We start from the raw sequence: 22,032 nt of genomic DNA on the forward strand, positions 1-22,032 counted from the left end.
ACTGTCAAACCACCTGGAACTAAGGAAGAGGCACAGAATGGATTCTTCCTACAGCCCTCAGAAGGAACCATCCCTGTCAACATCTTCATCTCAGATTTGTAGCTTCCAGAACTGAACCTTTTTTATAAGCAACCCAGTTTGTGGTACTTTGTTATGGCAGCCCTAGAAAAGTAATAGAATACCTAGCTAAATTATTTTTTATTTTCTCAGGGTTTTTGAAAGTTTTTGTTTGGTTTTTGGTTCTGTTTTTTACTACTTCTTTTTTTTTTTTTTAAATGTAAGCTCTACACCCAACGTGGGGCTTGAACTCAATACCCCAAATGAAGAGAGTCGCATGCTCCACCAACTGAGCCAGCCAGGAGCCTCTATCTAAGGCTTTTGTATAGGGAAGTGTCATTATCAGAACTACATTTTGGAAAGTTTAATCTGGTGGCAGCTAAAAGATTAGAGGAAAAGAATGGGGATTCGTTGATACGATTTTATAGTGATGATGAGTAATGGAAACCTAAACTGCTGGTAGCATTATTAATGAATAGAGCATACCTTAAGATCTACAGAATATCTCACATTTTATGTATCAACCATACTGAACAGTGATATGATACTGAAAATGGAGACCTGAGATATTGCAATTACTCATTTAAGAAGAAAGATTAAATTATGTTTAATATGGGCTGAAGGGTAAATGATTGGAGGAAAAAAATACCAATCTGGGGCTTTATCTTACACCATAGACCCAAGTAAATTCCAGGTAGGATTCCAGAAAGAAACCTTAAGAAAGCATAGTGTCCCAAATAGTGATATCTATCATGTTCCCATCAGCAGACCAAAGTTCATGATGGAGTCATATTGGACCCTCGATGGTAAATATAATTGGTGAACTGTCCTTTTCTTAGCTTAAATGAAGTGATTTTCCTTCAATAATCATCTCATTCAAAATCAGCCTCTTTTTCATTATAAGAAGGTGATTAGTAATGAGACTTTTATAATAACAATTTCTAAGCACTTTTTTTTTTTTAAAGATTATTTATTTGAGAGAGCGAGAATGAGAGAGAGTACATTAGAGGGGGGAGGGTCAGAGAGAGAAGCAGGCTCCTCGCTGAGCAGGGAGCCCAATGCGGGACTCGATCCCGGCACTCCAGGATCATGACCTGAGCTGAAGGCAGTTGCTTAACCAACTGAGCCACCCAGGCGCCCTAAGCACTTTTAAAAAACTCTGCCTCAGATAGTTTCTGATCAAACAGATCTTTATCCTGTGTGTATGGATCATGGTGTGCTATGCTATGCCGTGTCTAGGGACCACCCCCAAATCTTAGTGACTAAACACAATGAAACTTTATTTCTTAGCCACATTCTTGGTTCATTAAGGGCTTGGTTCCATGTGTATCCTCCAAGACGCAGGCTGATGGAGCCTCACCCGTGGAATACACCAGCCACCATGGCAAGGGGAGAACGTGGTGAACCCAGCACTAGCTATGGAAAGACTTGCTGTCACGTTATGTACAACCTTCCTACTCAAGTTGCAGTGGTCAAACCTAGTCATAATCTAACAGGTACAGGTTTCTTTCTGTGGCAATGGTACAAAAGTATTAAAGTTAGTGATGTTAGTTGCATAACTGAAAATACTAAAATCCTCTAAACTGTGTACACTATAAAAGGGTGAATTTTATGATATGAGAATTCAATCTCAATAAAATTACTATAAAAGGAGTATAAACCAGAGCTCAAAAAAATGCTAGCCACATAGCCACACCTAACACCGAAGGATAGGTAAGTACAGTCCTACTATATTCCTGGAAGGAGAAAAACCGAAATAGTGGTAGATAACTATAATAGCTGCTGTACTTACCTTTGTTTACAAATTCTATTGTAGACCATTTTTGATGAATCATTTTTACTTCCTGATAGCCAATACAAGCTATTCAAATAAGCTGCTGATTTTGTTATTGAAATCTCGGGATTCTAATGTAGAGATTCCAAGTACAGATTATAAGTAAGCAAATATACACCATAAAAAATCAACAAATTATATACATACACAGTCTTGTCTCTAATGTTTGCAGGGCCCTGTCAGTGAAAATGGAGGTCCACATACCATATGTGTAAATAATCAGAAGTTATAAATCGCACTAACAAACTGTTCCTACCTTGACAAAGATGCCTTCTTAAGGTTCCCAGAATTCTTGGACTCCTCAAGTCCTGCACTGATGAGTGGCAAAGCAGGGAGAGATGGACTCAGAGAGCCCTCTTTGGCCCAAGGACAGCCTATCCCAGCTCCTGCAGATGCATTGCCTGAGCAGTCCAGACCTTTGGAATGTGCTCGCCAGCTTCATTTGCCCTTCTAGAACGGACCAGGAAGGCCTTGGAAGAGGTTCTCCAGGTGAGAAGGGGCATGTCCCTGGGCTCTGTGGTCTTCTCGCCCTGTAGGGAGGGACATATGCTAGAGTGGGACAGAGCCTAGCCCTCAAGCAAATCCTCTTGCCTGGATTTCAGGGAGGTTTTCTATAAGTATATAGTAAAATTTTGACAGAATTCCAGAAATGTCTTTATGAGGTTTTGTATGCCACCTTGTGGTATATTTTTATGAACACATAAAAACATATAGTAGAAAATGGAGATGCTAAGGGCGGGTGGCTCAGTCAGTTAAGCGTCTGCCTTCGGCTCAGGTCATGATCCCGGGGTCCCGCGATCGAGTCCCACATGGGGCTCCCTGCTCAGTGGGGATTCTGCTTCTCCCTCTCCCTCTGCTGCTCTCTCTCTCTCTCTGTCAAATAAATAAAATCTTTAAAAAAAAGAAAGAAAATGGAGATGCTGATTTACAATAAAAGAGAAATACATATATATGCATATATATATATATATATTTTAAAGATTTTATTTATTTATTTGGCAGAGAGATCACAAGTAGGCAGACAGGCAGGCAGAGGGAGAGGGAGAAACAGGCTCCCCGCTGAGCACAGAGTCCGATGCGGGGCTCGATCCCAGGATGTCAGGATCATGACCTGAGCCGAAGGCAGACACTTAACCTAACTGAGCCACCCAGGTGCCCCAAAAGAGTAATATATTTTAAATGAGAATAATATCCTGGCTTGAAAAGTTATTTTTAAATATGATTAACTTTTCCAGTGTAAAATTTTCTTATGTGACTGTCTAAAAAAAAAAAGCAACTCACTAAGATATATAAAAGAAAACTTAATACATTTTTAGCTATGGGATTCATTCATACACTCAAAAAAGATATGTATTAAATGCCTGCTCTGCTCCAAGTACTGTTCTGGCACTGAGGTTATATTAATGAGAAACAAAAATCCCTACCCTCCTAGAGCTTACATTCCAATAGGATAGTAAAGTAGTACCCATAGTTCTTAATGAATACATTTCTTTACTTACATCCAATCTTAAAATCTCATTGGTAGCCTTTTGCACAGCCATTTTGTTGGGATCCCTATGTTAAGCCTTGAAAAAAAAAAGTAAGTATTCTCTTCTGCTTATTTTTGACTGTATAGAAAGTTGTAACAATGTTTTGTTCACACATCTAAAAAGGACTATGCCGCTTCCAGTGGGAGTTTCTAACCAGTATAATTAGTAATTAAAAGAAAAAATAAGCATTTAAAAAGCAAACTTATTTCAAACTTTTGTTTTCTACAAGTGCTTTTATTTTTCAGTGGGAAATGCTAGCCTTGTGCAGTGTTAACAATTAATGTTAAGCAGGCAAAGATCAATTCAGTGCCATCAAATTAAAAAGTACCTAAATTGGTAGCTTGCCCTGAGCTTGAGGCCCAGGCCAAATGACTTTTGCTTCCTCTAATCAATCCCTCAGTGTTCTCCTCATCCCCTTTCTTCCTTATGCCCATTAATGCTACTTCCTTTGTGTACCCACCCACAACTTGTTTAGAAGTTAAGTGGCACTGGGACCAGGGGACTTCCTATTTCTGACCACCTCATTGTTCAAACTTTGAAGGTCCCTGTGAGGAACACACAGGAGAGCCAATTCCTTGGCCGGGTGGGTAGCTGGAGGAGACCAGATAGCCAATGACAACTTCATTCCTCTCCCCTACATCCCAATGAAGCCTCTGTTAGTTCTGAAAGGTCTCAGGAATTGAAGTGGAGAATGGAGGAGAAACTAAAGGAAAAGGCATCTGACTTTAATCCTTCCCCTGTACCATTTTCATATAGTGATGGAGAGAAAAATACTAAATGGAATGGTTCTCTTTCTCTAATATCATGTTTTTCTATTGCATCATAATACAAAATCTATAGTCTCTGAGCTTCTGAGCAGTATTTTGTTCTAGGTTTTGCTCTTTTTATTTAGAATTTCATCCTTACAAATATATACATATACATTTTTCAATTTTATGTGGTAAATAAACAATGATCGTAGTGGTGGTTTATGTGACTTGGTCATAGCTAGAAGTAAATCAGTGGCAAATCTGCCTAGGCTTTCAGAATACGACCTAAAGTCAGACCTCTGTTAAGCCATACCCATCACAAATTATGTTTAATAATCACTAATATTACCTGAGGTAATTAATATGTTATGGTTTGAAGAGGTAATGGCTTCTTTTTATGTAATGTTAAAAACCCATAAAATCCAGAAAATATATAAATATATTAAAAACTCATAATTCAAAAAAATTTAAAAAATAAAAACTCTTATAATTCAACATACAAAATGACAACTCAATTTAAAAATGTGCAGAGGTGGGCACCTGGGTGGCTCAGTGGGTTAAGCATCTGCCTTTGGCTCAGGTCATGATCCCAGGGTCCTGGGATTGAGCCCAGCATCGAGCCCCCGCACTGGGCTCTCTGCTCCGCAGGGAGCCTGCTTCTCCCTCTCCCTCTGCCTGCCACTCCCCCTGCTTGTGCATTCTCTCTCTGTCAAATTAATAAATAAAATCTTTTTTAAAAATGTGCAGAGGACTCGATTATGCATTTCTCCAAAGATATACAAATGGCCAGAAAAAGGAAAAGATGCTCAACATCATTAGTAATTAGGGAAAAGCAAATCAAAACCACAATGAGATACCACATCACATCTAGAATGGCTGTAATATTTTTTAATGGAAAATAGCAAGTATTGAAGAGAATGTAGACAAATTGGAACCCTTGTACATTGCTGATAGGAAGGTAAAATGATGCAGTCGTGGGGAAAACAGTTTGGCTGTTCTTCAAAAAGCTAGACAGAATTACCATATGACCCAGTAATTTCACTCCTAGGTATATACCCAAAGGAACTGAAAGCTGGGACTGGAAGAGATATTTGTACACCAGTGTTTATTGCAGCATTATTCACAATGGCCAAAAGGTGGAAACAACCCAAGTGTCCATCAACAAGTGAATGGATAAACAAAATGCAGTATATACATATGATGGAATATTATTTAGCTATCAAAAGGAATGGAGTTCTGAATAATGCTACTTCATCAACCATTGAAGACATTATTCTAAATGAAATAAGCCAAACAAAAAGGACGAATATTGTATGATTTCACTTAATGAAATTTAAGAATAGGCAAATTTATAGAGACAGTAGATTAGTAGTTACCAGGGCCTAGGGGTGGGGGAAAGGAGAGTTAATGGTTATTGATTACAAAGTTCCTATTTGAAGTGACGAAAACGTTGGAAATAGTGGTGATGGTTGCACAGCATTGTGAATGTAATTAACGTCACTGAATGGTAGACTTAAAATGGTTAAAATGGCAACTTCTATATTATATATTTTACCATAATTTACTGTAAAGTTAGTAATATACCAAAAATTATTAAAGTATTCACTTTAACTGGGTAAATTATATGCTATGTGAATTATATCTCATTAAAGCTGTTTAAAAATACTTGTGGGATGCAGCTCAAATTGTCATGAGAGGAAAATTTATGACTTATGTGCTTATATTGGAAAAAAAATAAGGATTATAAAGTAATGAGTTAAGCATCTAATTTAATGTGATATAAAAAGAACAAGTGAATAAGCCTAAAGAAAATAGAACGATTGAAATCATGAGGATAATAGAAATTAATGGAATAGAAAATAAACATATAATGACATGAACTGAGGCAAGATTTAGCGATTCTACTAAGAAAAAATAAACTAGGGAATTTATAAACAATACTGTGAGGTAAAAAGGGTCAGAACCTGATATGAGGCATACATTTAAAAGATAGAGGATATTACAACTTTGTTTCAATGAACTTGAAACCTTAAAATGGATAAATTCTAAAAAAATTTAACTGGCAAAAGTGGTTCAAAAAGCAATAATAAGCCAGATGATTTTACCAAACATTTATAACAAAATTTAAAGAACACATAATATTACATCTTACACAAATTATTCAGGCTAGAAACAGGAAACAGAAAGAATACTCCTTAAATCTTGGCATGAGGGTGGCATAATCATAATAATCAAAATCCGAAAAGGACAGAATGAGAAAGGAAAGTAACAGATTATTCTCTCACAAATACGGCAACTGATCAATCACTGAACTGTACCTCTGAAATTAATACACTATATGTTAATTAATTGAATTAAAATAAAATTTAAAAAATAAAAATAAATACAAAGACCTAAAAGAATAAAAAAACAAACTGAATACAGTGACATATAACAATATGCATTATGACCAATTGGGTAGATCCCAAAAATTAAAGGTTGATTCAGTGTTGGAAAAGCAATTCGTATAATTAATGGCTGCATTTCTAAGAGGCATGGCAAGAAAGAGATGAAACACAAAAAATAGTTATAACTGAAGGAAATTTAAGGAACAGTTTAAAGAAGGATTAATGGAACCAGTAACGGATAGTTGGACATCCCTTTGGTGACCAGTAATAGCCAGGAACCTCTAGGAATGAAAGGGCAAGGAGAGGAAATGCTTAGTGAGAGATGGAATTATGGAAGACGGTTTAACCATCAGTATTTGTAGCCATAGAAGAATGCGTCCTCTGTCAGAACCATAACAAGTCAGTACTGTGACCAATGAGGGCTACCACTCTCCCATCTCCTGCTGTTGCCTCTCATTTGTCAGCCTCTGTGAAAAGCCAGTGGCAAGGGAGCTTGGGGATGCAAGCAGTAAAAATAAGCCTTGTGGGGAATAGAGCAGTAAAGGACAAGGAATGGATCTGGGGTGTTCACTTTGAGAATAGCCTGCTAAACAATATGATCAGAGGTAAAAAGGAAAGTTGTATAATCATCTAGTTGGCAAACTTCTGCAAAAGGCTAACTAGATAGTAAATATTTTTAGCTTTGCAGGCCATAGAACTACACATTTTTGCCATTGTAGTGTGAAAACAGCCATATGTACTAAACAAGTATGTGTGGCTGTTTTCTAATAAAGCTTTATTTTAAAAAAATGTGGGCAGGATTTGGCCTTTGGGGACACTAGTTTTTAGACACTGGACCTAGTATATGCAGAAAAAATATTTGCTAAATATTAACACCTATTTGAAATTTAAACAACAGCAACAAGAAACTCTTGGCAAACTCAAAAGAGCATTTCCTTATCCTGATACAATATATGTTATTAAGAAAAAAGCCAATAGTAAGCTTTATACTTAATGAAGAAAACATTGAAAGTATTCTCTTTAAGATCATGAACAAGACAGGTGTCACTGCTATTGTATTAGGTGCTCTAGCCAGTATATTAGGGCAAGAAAAAAGAAAGGTCATAAGGATTACAAAAAAAACCTAGTATTTGCAATAGAAATCATTGTCCACATAAAGAACTAATATAAATCAATATGTAGAAGACAACCTAATATAAAAATGGGCAAAAGTCTTGAACAGGTACTTCACAGGAGAGAAAAGTGAATATGAATAGCCCCTGCAAATATCTTTTGTTTGCCCCTACATACCAACTTCACATTCTTCACCCTGTGCTCTGTCCAGGATCCTGGCAACAGCAGAGTTCCCATTCCCTTTGACTTCCAGTTGGATTTAGCCAATGGGGATTCCTGACAGAAGGTCAGAAGGAGGGAGGAAAATGAAGTTGAGATATTTTTTCTCCTTGATCCCTTCCTCACTCTAGTTATTTCTTTTAACCAAAGGTTTCTGCTTTGTAAGACTATTCTAGGTTTTCAGTCACCTTTTCCTCCTCTTGTCCTTTTGGGTCTAGGAGTGGAAACAACTCTATTGTGGACAGACTGGGTTCTCCTACACTCCATGCACATCTTTGTATTAGTTCCTTTGATTATCCTAACTTGTCATTTGTTCCCTGTTGGAATCCTGATACAGTCGATCAACATACTAAAAGATGCTCAATCTCATTAATAGCCATAAAAAATGCAGATCAAAACCATTATTAAAGATGATTTAAAACCTACCATATTGGGAATAATTAAAAACACCAGCAAGGATATAGAGCAGATAATACAGTTATGCATAATTGGTGAGTGTATCAATTGATACAACTATTTTGGAAAAACAATTTAGCATTATATAGTGAAGCTGAAGATGCACAAGTCTATAATCAGCAATTTTGTGCCAGGAGCTATGTTCAAGAATATTTATAAGAGGATTTATTTTTTTTGTAATAGCAAAACATTGGAAACACCGTAGATATCCATCAATAGAATGGATAAATAAATTGTGACATATTTATACAATAGAATACTAAATGGCAGTGAAAATGAGTAAGTTAGTTACAGCTACATAAAAAAAAAAAAGCATGGATTAAGTCAGAAACACAATAGGGAGCAGAAAAATCAACATAGAAGAAGGTGACACATGGGCAAAGTTTTGAATGAAATGAGAAAAGGAGCCATATGTATACCTGGGGGAAGAGCATTCCAGAGAGAAGAAATAGCAAGTGCAAAGATGCTGCAGTGTTTCTGTGTCTGGTTTTTTGAGGAATAAGAAGGGGCCCAGGAGATCTAGAACAGCGTAAAGGGGAGTATAGCAGGAGATCACAGAGAGTAGGGGGTAGAATAAATTGTTTCCGGCCATGTAGGCCATTGTATGGACTCTGTTTTTAGTTTTTGGGTTTTTTTTTTGTTTGTTTTTTGTCTTTTTTTAAGATATTATTTATTTGACAGTGAGAGGGAACACCAGCAAGAGAGGGAACACCAGCAGGGGGAGTGGGAGAGAGAGAAGCAGGCTTCCCATGGGGCAGGGAGCCCGATGCGGGGCTTGACCCCAGGACCCCGGGATCATGACCTGAGCCGAAGGCAGAGGCTTAACCGACTGAGCCACCCGGGTGCCCCTGTTTTTAGTTTAATATGGGAGCTCACTGAAAGTGTTTGAGAAAAGTGACATTATCTGACTTACTATTTTTTTAGGTAATCACTCTGGAAGCTGGAATGGGAATGGGCAGAGAAAGCACTTCGGAAGACTGGTTATGAGGTTGTTGTGGTAATTCAGGAAAGAGATGATGATGGCACTGATAGCAATAGAGGTGGTGAGAAATGGTTAGTATTGGTTATATTTTGAAGGTAAACAGGATTTGCTAACACTGGAAATAGCTGTTTAGAGGAAGAGAGGAATCTATGAGGACTCTTAGCTTTTTAGGCTTGCAGGACTGGAAGCTACGATGTGAGGAAGACTAGGAAGAACAGGTTTGGGGAAGAAAAGAGAAGTTCAGTTTGAAAATGTTGAGTTCAAGATGCTTATTATACATTCAAGTAAATCTGTTGGGTAGATATTTGGATATGAGTCTGGAGTTCAGGGGATAGGAATTCAGCATTCATTTATGCACAGTTCAGAATTCTCCAGAATACAACTTTAATTCATATGTGTCCCTTTGGAGAGGCCAGGACATTCTCTTTGCTACAGAGATCTGTACTTGCCATTGACCTGCCACATTTCTTGTTAATCATTGCTGAGGTAGCCATCCAAAGCATCTGGTGACTGATTCTGCATACTCTGTGGCATTATTTATATTACCTGGCCGATCAAACAGGTGCTCAAGCAGGGTTCCTAGCTTTATGAATGATGGCAGCAGAGCATTTGGCCCCCTTCCCCCTTTTGATGGATATAGCTGCAATAAGGGGCTACAAATAAAGCACGCAAGTTCTCAAGATCTCATTCTCATCGGCCAAAAGAAACTGAATGAGACAGAACATTAGTCTCTGCAGTAACATATTATTTTGCAATCACATAGCACTTTGTCTTTGCTAAGAATTTACAATCCAGTGTAATTTATATAGAATATCACTTTCCTATTTTTACCTCAATTTTCAGTTTGAAAAATAGAGAACTTTTTTTTTCCAGAATGAGAATCAGAAATTCTTGGGAATATATCCTATCCTACCTCACAAACTTGAAGTTATTAGCCTTTAATTCTTAATCTTCCTTTGAATTCTGGTCAGTTCATAATAGAACCTAAAAGTCTTAGCATAGTATATAATTTTACTAAGATACCTAGATTGCCAGGGTTATTGGGCTACAGGGTTTTGCTGAAGCAATATGACATTTTAGTTCACTCAGAGAAGAAGCTGTGTTTGGCTCCAGTAGTAAAGAGTTTTATTCCAACTGTAATGAAGGACTGGTCATGTGTAAGTAGGGAAGACAGAATGGGCACTGAAGGTAGTGAAGGAGTAGAAAGCTGAATGTTTTCTGTTCTCTTCCCACATCTGTTCAGTTCTTTCCATAGCTAGCTTTCACATCTCTCCCCTCTGGGAGGCCTTCTGTCTTTTAGGTTTTGAATGTCACAGACTGAGGCTCCCTGAGCTGAGGAATCCGAAGTAGGCAGTAGATCTATCTGATGGTGAGATTGGGGGGTAGGGGGAGCACAGCAAGAGGACAGGGACAGCACCAGGCAGAGAAATTCTGCTGTGGGACACAGACTTCCACACACAACAAAGATGTTCCCATATCTGTGGGCCTGTACCTAAGCAAGGAAGGCAGTGTTGCAGGACACCTTGGGGAAGGGTAGAGGGCTGGCCTAAGCAGGACATCTGTAGGGCATTTTCACCAGTGTGAAGCTAGGGAATTCATTAGTGAGGCCCCTGGTAGGAGTAGGAATGACTCATTATTTGAAGGAGCTATGACTCTGTTTTGGAAGACAAGAAGCCATTTCTACATGGCCCAGCTGTGACTGGGAGCTTTCAGGCTTTGAGGATGGCCGTGGTTTACCAGGCTTGAATATGATTGCATGTGTGTGTGTAAAATTAACATACCATAAAATTCACTCGTTTAAAGTGAATATTCAGTGGTTTTTAGTATTCATAGAGTTATGATTTTAATCATTTAATACAGGAAATTTAATTGTAAACAACTTGAAACCAGCCAGGCTACCAGCCACACTCTAGTATTCTTCCACAGAATCCATGCCTACCTCTTCCTCATCTTTCCCCAGAGCTGCCAGGTTCTCCTGGGCCTCAGAGACCTCTCCTTCCTACATGCCTTCCCCCATGCACAATGTATAAATGTTCACTTTGCCTTCGTGAGATCAAACTTATGGTTCAGGCAGGCCCAGACCTCAGCCATGGCATGGTGTTGCTCAGTATGTACACACTCTGTTGCTCTTTGGCCAGGTCTCCCCCGGGGATGACAATTGGAGATCTGGTAGTTGATGCCCACTTTAAATCTAGTTGGGCAACATCCACACACTGGGTGGTGCACTTCATCCTGATGCTAGTAAAGGCTGTGTGGACGTTGGCACGTCCAGCCCACCCCACCCCGATACCGCATGCTGCAAACCATGTACTTGCTGTGGCAAGGGTCATACTTGGCCATTTGACTGGCTGGTTTGAAGCAGGCATTGGTGATCTTGGCCGCAGACAGCTGCTCAACATAGGCCTTAGCTGAGATGCTTGGGAGTAGGTGGCCCAGGGAAAGTGGATATGGGGGTATGGGACCAGGTTGATTAGGAATTCTGTCAAACTCACATTCCGGGTACTGTCGAATTGCGGAGAGGTGGTGATGGTGGACACAATCTGCCAATCAAATGATTGAGATTGGTACGTATGATATCCAGGTTGCGTTGACACATGTCATAGATGGCTTCCTGGGTGACCATGAAGACACAGTGAAAATGATCCAGGGCCATGTGGGTGATCAGGAAGGAACTGTAGGGCTCCACCATTGCTGTGGAAACCCGGAGGACCGGCAAATTTGAGTTTGGACTTCTCGCCATAGACCACCAAGAACTGTTTCATGAGCAGGGGCACAAACCCAGAGCTGGTGCTGCCCCCAAAGCTGTGGAAGATGAGCAAGTCCCATAGCCCTGTACACAGATCTGCCAGTTTTCAGATGCAGTCCAGGTCAACAGTCTCCTTGCCAATGATGTAATGGCCTTTGGCATCATTATTGCCTGTGTCTTCTTTCCCAAGGATCAATACCAAGCACCCATTTTTTTTTTTTTTTACTTTTCTGAACCTAATTTTAATTTTCTCTTATTTCTTAAAATGGCAATAGGTTAACAAAATATGCAAATGATTTTTTTTTTTTTTTAAGATTTTATTTATTTATTTGAGAGAGAGAGACTGAGAGAGAGAGCACATGAGAGGGGGGAGGGTCGGGAGGGTCAGAGGGAGAAGCAGACTCCCTGCTGAGCAGGGAGCCGGATGCGGGACTCGATCCAGGGACTCCAGGATCATGACCTGAGCCGAAGGCGGTCGCTTAACCAACTGAGCCACCCAGGCGCCCAATGCAAATGATTTTGAGTGACATTATATATGTTTATTTTTGCCTCCTTAAGTGCTCATATAAAAAAAAAGTAACTAAACAATTTCATGGTTTCTGTTCTTTGGTTAGAGAATAGTGACTCCATTGGCAAAGAGGACATGGATACAGTCAGGATCTATATGATAGCTGATGGTACAGATCCTTTCAAATACCTGGGTGCTTGGCATGATGTGGACCTAAACACTGGATGACTGGCAGCATTTTAAATTATTCTTCTTAAAGACACAGCCATCATTCACCGAATAGCCCCTTTTATGAGTGTGCAAATCCATGCAAATTTTTACTGTTTTACCACCAGATGTCAGCCATTCACCACACTGGTAATAACTACCCTGAAGAACTCTTTATGAGAAATCTATGCGGATGTCACCTTCGTCTCTCCTTCCCTCTCTCACCCCTTCCTGCTATGACTGTCAGTCTGTCTTTCGATCAATTATCAATTGACCTATTGTTTATTTATTTACTTATAATGCACATTTATTCTAATCTATCTAAATAATGAAAGGGATATACTAGATATTTTAAGAAAACGAACACAATATAGGGTTTAAATATTGTCATATGCAGTGTGAAAATGACACTAAAATGTTTTCTAAACTTTGATCTGGAATTCAGGCTCTTTTCCGCCCAGGAACTTTGGGACCAATGCAGTTATTTTGCAGCCTTTGTTTCAGAACACACTTTCAACTGTCACCCAGAACCTTTGCTTTTTGGAATTTTTATTAGATTCTTGTTGTTACTCTGGAATTATATCCTTACTGGAAGTGTTATTAACTGTATATTGAACAAACTATGCACTATTTGATTTTTAGAGAAGCTCTAAGGTGGTTAAAAAGCTAATTAACTATGGAAGAGCTATGCAGAAAGAATTTTCTCTTACCAACAACTTCCATTTAATTTTTTTCTATTAAATGCCTTTTTGAGCATTAACATATACCTCCTATGTTCCCTGACTACAAACTTTATCAGGTGCCTGGCTCTACTTCCATCACCAAGCTTAATACAATGAATGTATGCTTTCTTTTCCCTCAATATTGTGAGCTATTTGAGTTTTGGGAGCTTAGCGGCTATCTACTGGTAAATGAATTTTATTCTTTAAACTTATATTACAGCTAACCTGTAGTCGATTGTTGGTTACCTCCTCAGCAACCATTTTCTTCTATCTCTCTTTCCTATCTGAATTTTGTTTAGGTGTCTAGCATTTCTCTTTTGGAGCCATGGAACTTAGGGAAAGTTCATTCCACCAAGCTTCAAGCATGGGCCTGACTGGTGTAAAAATAATCCCATACCCTTTGCGAATAGCTCAGAAATTACCATGGCCATAGGAGGTCTAAGGAAAACTTTCCTCACTCCTAAAAGAGTGGAATACAAGGACTGATGGATATATCTTCGCAAATCTATTAGTTATTTCTGAAAAAGAAAACACTATTGTTCTTGTATTTCTGAATCCTTTTGTGGGGGGTGATATAGATACGAGGAAAGTAGGGGAGGCTCTCTCAAATTTTCAGACACCTACCAGAGACACTTTCATATCACATAGAAAGAACATTCTAGAGTATGAACCAACATAGAGGAAAACAGCTGAAGGCGAGACAGAGAGAGAGAGAGAGATCTGATGTTATTTTCTGTGTCCCTAGGTCCTCTTTTGTGAGACAATGAACCAATAAATTTCTTTCTTATTTTACACAATTATACTCAGTAAGATAAGAATTTTGATAGGGGATGACTGTTAGGCATCTGGAAAAATGTCTAGAAGCTGGAAAGACAGTAAGAACATGGCCATTTGAGAAAGAAGTCGAATGTGGCTTCTTGGAGTGAGGATGATGAGGTGAATTGGGGTGGGGGTGGTGGGGGGGCTGTGATGAGGCTGGAGAAGTAAGCAGCCCCTGGGGGCAAAAGTCTTACTGGTGTTCACCATGCTTTTCTAAGCTGAAACAAAATTCAGAGCCTTAGTGAAATTCTTAAACATTTCTGTGAATTTTATGACTGTTGGGAAATATAATAAATTAGACTTCATCACAATTAAAACCCTTTGAAAAACAAGGTTCAGAGAATGAAAAGCTATAACTCATATACTGGGATAAAATATTTGCAAATCAGGGCACCTGGGTGGCTCAGTCAATTAAGCTTCTGACTCTTGATTTTGGCTCAGGTCATGATCTCAGGGTCATGAGGTCGAGCCCCACCCAGTATGGAATCTGCTTGTCCCTCTCACTCTGCTCGTCGCCCAACTCGCTCTCTTGCGTTCTCTCTCAAATACATAAGTAAGTAAAATCTTAAAAAAAAAGACTTTAAAAAATATTTGCAGATCAAGTATCTGATAAGGGACATTTATCATATATATATATATATATATGATAACTATATATATATAGTGTATTTTTATATATAAATAACACCCCATTTTCTAAGAATTTGGACTAACTTGAGATTTTTTTTACAAGTATAATTTGTTTTCTTTGTCCTATTCAATAAAGTAATTATTTTTTAGTTTTACTAACAGTCAAGTAAATTCATATGCGATAAAATGAAGTATATCAAATGTAGTTAAATCCAAATCACTCCTAATGGTTTTGAAACCCTTCTTGTTGAGCCAGCTTGGCTTTCCAGCCCTTCCACCACTGCACCCCTAAACTACCCTGAGCTGTAGCCATATTGCTAATCCCCTAATATGACCAGCATTGTCCCTCAGTTCTCCTCTCTCTTACTCAAATATCACTTTCTTTATGAAAACTCTGTTCTTCGGTCAGAAGTTTGATAGCATTTTGCATGTATTCCTCTTATGCCTCATACTGCAATTATTGATGGGCTTATTCTAGTTCCCTTGCTAGATTACAAACCCTCAAAGGCAAGACTATGCCTTTTTTATCTTTGCATTTTGCACATACTGAAGCTTAATCAATGTCTGTTGAATGAATCCTTTCCCTTTTCATTTATTTAATTTTTATTGGATTACCTGGGTACACACTTTCTGACAGATGTGAGAATCATAGTAACATTTTTGGGAAAGGAGCCATTCCTTTTTAATGGAGGCCAGATAATTCTCAGAACAAGGCCCTAGAAATTTGAAATTCTTAAAGATTTCTGTGACTTCTGGGGAAGATAATGATGTAAGAGAAAATAAATGGAAAAAATCAAAGTTCCAGGAATTAAATAAACCTAAAGAGGCCTTGTGACTAGTACAACTAGACTGGCCAATGCCTTTCTTTGGTTCTTACTTAAAAAAAAAAATTATCTATAAATGTATGTGATAGGATATGGAGCCAGAGATTACATTTCTGTTTTTCTCTTCTTTAATAAGAAAAAAGAGGAAACGATATACACACCACTACGGTGTAAATCCCAGTAGAGCTAGGATATTGCCTTTGACCACTGTGTCCCCAGAATTTGAGTTGTTTGCTTGTTAGACATTCAGAAGTGCTTACTAAATGACAAATAGTTGTCAGAAATTACTTCTGAATCATGGAAGGAAGTTTCTCTGGCTAGGTCAGGTTGGGACAATTAAGGCTTACCAGGGAGTCTCTCTTAGAAAGGGATAGATGACCAACAGTTGGTCCCCATACCTGGTAAAGAAGGGCTGATGGATTATTCACAGTATCCAAGATGTGGAAACAAATAAATGTGCATTGACTGATGAAGGGATAAAGAAAATGTGGTATGAATACACAATGGAATACTATTCAGCCTTAAAAAAAGAAGGAAATTCGGCCATTTGCAACATCATGCATAAATCTGGAGGGCATTATGCTAAGTAAAATAAGCCAGTCACAGAAGGACAAATTTTGAATGATTCCATGTAAAGAACTATCTAAAATAGTCAAACTCACAAAGTGGAGTGTACAATGGTGGTTATCAGGGATTAGGGGGAGGAGGAAATGGTGTGTTGCTCTTCAGTGAGTATCTTGTTTCAGTTACACAAGATGAGTAAGTTCTAGAGATCTGTTCAACACTGTGTCTTTAGATAGCAATACTGTGTCATATATGCAAATTTTCTTAAGAGGGTAGATCCCATGTTAAGTGTTCTTACCACATTAAAAAAAAAAAAAAAGAAGAAGAAGAAAAAGGGCTAATGGAACTCTGTGAGTTTTGAGGGTTTGAGAGGAAGAATTCCTGACCTCTAGTATGGATTATGGGGAGGGAAGGAGGTGATGGTTCTGTGTCTTTAGGCACAGATATGAGGATCAGCCCTGACCCAGGACTTTTGGGCCTGTCTGCATCTGAGAAGGTGGCTGTGTGTGTGAACTAAAAATGCCCAGCACTAAATATTTTGGCACTCAAAGGCTAACTGTAACAATCTTGGGAAGTGGTCTGGATTGGGGCAGCCTCGGGGCAGCTGGGGAGCAACAGCTCTTAGGACTGGTATAGAAGACAGTATTCCACAGTGACATTATGAGGCAGCAAGAAGCAATTGCTGTGTGTACAACTCAGACTTGAACATGGCCCTCCTACATTTGCAAATCTACTGATTCCATGCTCCATGTTCTCCTTTTGGGATCTGGATTTTTCTGACCACTTCAGAGAAGGAAAGGAGAGGGAAGCCAATCATCAAAAGGTTGATAGCTGACTTTCTATCAATAAGAAAGATAAGGACCTGAGCAGTTAAATAGGATAATAAAAGGCATTTGACCATATTTGTGCCATTAGTTTCGGGAATATATCATATTAATTGTAAATAAAATGAGGGGATTATTTTATGCTCTTGAGTAGATGCTACCAATATTTATTGGGGTGAGAGTAAGACTCAGTCATTTATAGAATGCCAGACAAAATAATACAATTAGAAAATCATTATTATTTAAGAACTCCCCCAAAATTATAGATTCAGGAAAAGATCATCAATGGGTGCAAAAACCATTGGGTACAAATTTGTTGGGGAATAGGTATTCACATGGTCTTAAAAATGTTTTCTCTCAGAAATACTTTCTATAGACAAAGTAGAAATGGAACATATATAATGGGGAAATTTGTTGGACATAATTTTATTTTTTATTTTTTTAAAGATTTTATTTATTTATTAGAGAGAGAGAGCATAAATTTGGGGGGGCAAAGGGAGAGGGAGAAGCGGACTCCCTTCTGAGCAGGGGGCGGGATGCAGGGCTCGATCCCAGGACCCTGAAATCATGACCTGAGCTGAAGGCAAGACGCTTAACCGACTGACACACCCAGGTGCCCTGGACATCGTTTTACTTAAGTGATCACATGATCAAATGTAGTGATCATAACCAATAATGGGACAAACTGACATTGAGTGCCTCCTAATATGAGGCAGTGGGAGGTAGGCATCATCACAGTTATAAATCAATCATGGGGAAAAAGATGAAGTTACAGTGGGAGCCCTTGTGCAAAATGATTGGCCTGGACTCTCATAAGGCAGTTGCCTTATCTCTTTTCTTGATTGAAAGCTACCTGTTTCCATCAACCTTAGATGAGTAGAAATCATAGTATAAAATGCAGCTTGTAGGTCTAAAACCTTTGCTCTTGGTTTTTTGTATATTTTTGATTGTCATTGTTATTGTGACAGGTCCAAATTGAGCATTTCTTCTGGTATTCTTCATTTATACACTGGTACAGACTTAATCACTCAATATCCCTTTTTAATGTAATAATTTAAACACCACACAAATAGCCATTTCAGTAAACCTCTTTATCTAAGAAACATAACGTTAGTGCCTATCTTCTATTTTTTCTTACCGGAATCTACCCTTATTCAACTGGCAATAATATCTGAAGTTTTCTTGGGGAAGCAAATTCTCTATAAATCATCAGTGTTGTTACTATGGGATGTGACTCTGCCCTGGTTCTATGTATCACACTTTCCCTGCCTAGGGTGATTGGTTCTAAAGTTGCACAGGAATCAAATCAGGCCAGTTAGTCAATGTATTGGAACTCTTTAGAATGGGAAGGTATCTCCCTCAGAGTTAATGCTGGTAGGATTTAAACTCAGAGCTGCTGGTTGCCACCTTTATTACTACATGGGTGGAGAGTGTGCATGAAAGTGAATCCTATAGAAAAGAAAGACAAACTGAGGGATGAAGGGAGGCAAATTCCTGATAGCATCTTCTGAGTCTCTGGATCTAGCCATGCCTGAGCTTTTCAGTTAGGTGAACTAATAAATAATAATACTCTATCTTGATAAATTACTAATTTTTGATTATTTTCATTATCATTATTAATTTTTAATAAGTAAGAATTGTTCTTAAAACTGAGTTGAGTCATGATTTATGACTAAAGAAGTCTCATACAATGGTATATAATCAGATCTAGTACTTGGAATTTCAGAACTTTCTCCTCTTAACCCAGTGTTCTTTCCAAACTCAATATTGGCTAAGACTGGGCTGCACTGTTGAATAAAACTACCTCCTTATCTGGAAGTTAGTTCTAAGAACCAGTGCATTTGTGCTGTTCCATCCATTTGCATGCTTACTTCAGTTCCTGGACAATATATATTTTTAAAGACATGGAGAATGATATTAGTATAATAGAGGAAATAAATAGAGCATTCTCAAGGGACTGGTTTATTCAGGTTATGTATGTATGTGTGTAGGACGAAATGCATTTTTGCTCAGACATGAAAAGGGTTCTCTTTTTTATTGTCAAACTTGTTTTTATAAACTCATCTATTTCATATTCTTTCTTCATATGTCTAAACATGAGCACTCTATTATCAAATCTTCATTGGTAAATCCCTTCCCTATGATGGTACAGTGTGTACTCAGTTTTGGAGCACAGAAAATACTTGTTTCTTGTTTTGTACCTTTAGTTTAGATATATGATCGACATCTTTGTGCTTTGGTGTTTCAAAAATCTTAAGGCTATAAGGAGGAGTCACATTTATCATCATCAGTGTATTCTCTAGAATGAATATGCTCCCTTAATTAAATCATGATGCAGGAAAAACACACCAAATATATCTGGTGGATTCTTGCCTTTAGGTGTGATTTTAAAAGAGAAAATAAGACTAGCATGGCGGCCTGTGGAGGGCATCACTTGTATTTTGAGTTTGGGATAATCAGTGTTAAGGGAACTGAAGGGAGAAGTTGCTGGTAGGTAAGTTCTGGCTGGGAAGATAATTTGCACCTGTGGTTTTTGTGATGTGGCTTTGAGGACATGGGGTCAATGATTTCCAGGCCTCTCACTCTACAGAGACCATATATTTGAGAAAATGGCTTTGTGTGCCTAATAATTGTTTTAAGGCTTAGCTACTCTCTGTAGGACTGTATTTCCTGGAAATGGTCTGTAGAACACCTGGGTCCAAATCACCAGGGGTGCTTCTTAAAAATGCAGAGATCTGGGCCCCACCCAATGTAGTGAATCAGAAACTCTGGGAATGGGACCAAGAGTCAGTCCTCTTAAAATAAGTACCCACGGTTGATATTTATATTTACTGAAGTCTGAGAAGTATGCTATAGGCAACACCAATTTTGACTTACATCAACTTTGAGCTACTAGGTAGATGACAGTCTGGGGAATAAGCCCTAAAACCAAATCTATGGCTTCCCTTGTCATCCAGCTACTTAAATATTCAATTTATGTAACATTTGAGTGAAAGTTTAAAGATGCATGGGAATTTTGAAAAAGAATATGCTGATTGAATAAACTAAGAAGAAAGCTTAGAACAAAAGATTTTATGCATATGATAATTCAGGGCCAATTCAGCAAATGACAGAGCTATTCTTTTACCTCCCCCAAATAATACTTTCTGGATAATTTAATGTAAAAAAAAATCAAAGCCCAGCTGTTTCTCTTTGCCTTTTTAATAAGTCAATTATGCCTATTTTAATGATCCAATTTAGAACACTGAACAATTAAGGTAGTCAGATCTTGGTACTAATGGTCAAATCAAAATACGCCAGACCCCATCTTCTCTCTCCAAACATTTGTAAACCATAATTTATGTGAAAATATAGCTATCTGCTTGTAGTAATTGGCAGAGTAGAACAGCTGTTCTCAAAGATAGTGGTTTTTCAACGCTGAATGCACATTAGAATTGCCTAGAGAAATTAAAAAGCATGACCTATACCAATATCCTCCTCTAAGTCAACCACATCAGGATCTCTGGAAGGAGTGCCCATTTTTTTCTTAAATTCCCCAGGTGATTCTACTGTGAAGCCAGGGATGGGATCTACTTCTTTAAGCGCGTCCCAGGCGGTGCAATCTCTAAGTGCCTCAGTAAATGAAGTTCAGCTAAGAACAATAATCAGCGGAGAGATTGCTTGGAGGCAATGCATTGCGTTCATTTCTCGTCTACCATCTTTAATCAAGCCAGGTTAGTAGAATAAGGGTTGTGTACTAGGACAGGATTGTAACAGCCCAGCAGATTTTCTTTTCCCAAATCTTCTTTTTTATCATGTTATTTGCTTATATTAGGCATAAAATGCCGCATGCTATATTAAGGGACATACGGAAGAATAGACCCGCAAAATGTATTTGTCTGCTCTATGGATATTGTTGAAGACTTTAATGACACATCTTGCTGCTGTCTTTCAGAAGGTATTTGGGAACAAGTTTTTCTGGTCTTATAATTAGGAACTCTAAATGTTTAATGGACTCATGAATTATGTAACTAATCAAGTTTTATTTAGTGAGCTGCTAGAAAGTTTAGAGCCAAATTCTCTCCCTGAGCAGGTGTAATAGGAATTACTTTTGTATTAATTTTTCCATTTTTATCTTTGTTCTCCCTTTTCCTTTCTCACCTCCTTATAATTTATTATTTTTATTATTATTATTTTTGTATCCATTGAGTCATCTAAACTGTTTAGGAACAAGACTAGGAGTAGATAACATTTAAAAAAGTAGCTTATGGAGCTGAGGGTCAAATATTGCATCACAAAAGTGCAAATCAACTAATTTCCTCAGTGTAAGCAAACTTGAACAGTATCAAAGTCAACCTATAAAACATGTATCTCGGGGTACCGGACTAATTCTCATGTTGAAATAAAAATATGTAAGATACAGTGGACAGGCACATATACACCAGAAGAACTGTCATTCTACATTTACGTACTTACCGCTGATGTATGGAAAGGGCCATAACGAAGTGGTCAAGGGCAGAATATGTATTCCTCATTTGAGAAGGAAGATCATAGGAATCAAAAAAAGGTGAAGTTTCTATTTGGGGAGGATGCCCAAATTAAGCTTTAACAAGAAGGCGAATATATGGGAAATGATGCATTTTTTCAATCAGATCATCTTTGGTATCAATGATGAGGGGGAAAAAAAAATCTAGATTAAGTTAGGTTTTTAAAAATAACATAACTGGAAGACATTCTAATTAATATACTTTTTTGCAAAGCACTCTGTAGTGTTTTCATGATTTGTCAATTAAATCTCTACTATGCCACTACTAAGATGCCTCAATTGCAGGTAGGCACTTTGAAGAAATGGTTCTAGAGGAGTCTGATTATTATGCAAGGGA

At 38.1% G+C, this 22,032-nt stretch overlaps 1 pseudogene; it reads right to left on the reverse strand.

The window, feature by feature from the left end:
• Positions 1-11,235: 11,235 nt before the first annotated feature.
• LOC116632002 lies at positions 11,236-13,770 on the reverse strand (annotated as a pseudogene).
• Between the last annotated feature and the right edge of the window lie 8,262 nt (positions 13,771-22,032).

This window comes from Phoca vitulina, unplaced genomic scaffold (assembly GCF_004348235.1).
Source record: "Phoca vitulina isolate PV1807 unplaced genomic scaffold, GSC_HSeal_1.0 scaffold6, whole genome shotgun sequence".
Classification (NCBI taxonomy): domain Eukaryota; kingdom Metazoa; phylum Chordata; class Mammalia; order Carnivora; family Phocidae; genus Phoca; species Phoca vitulina.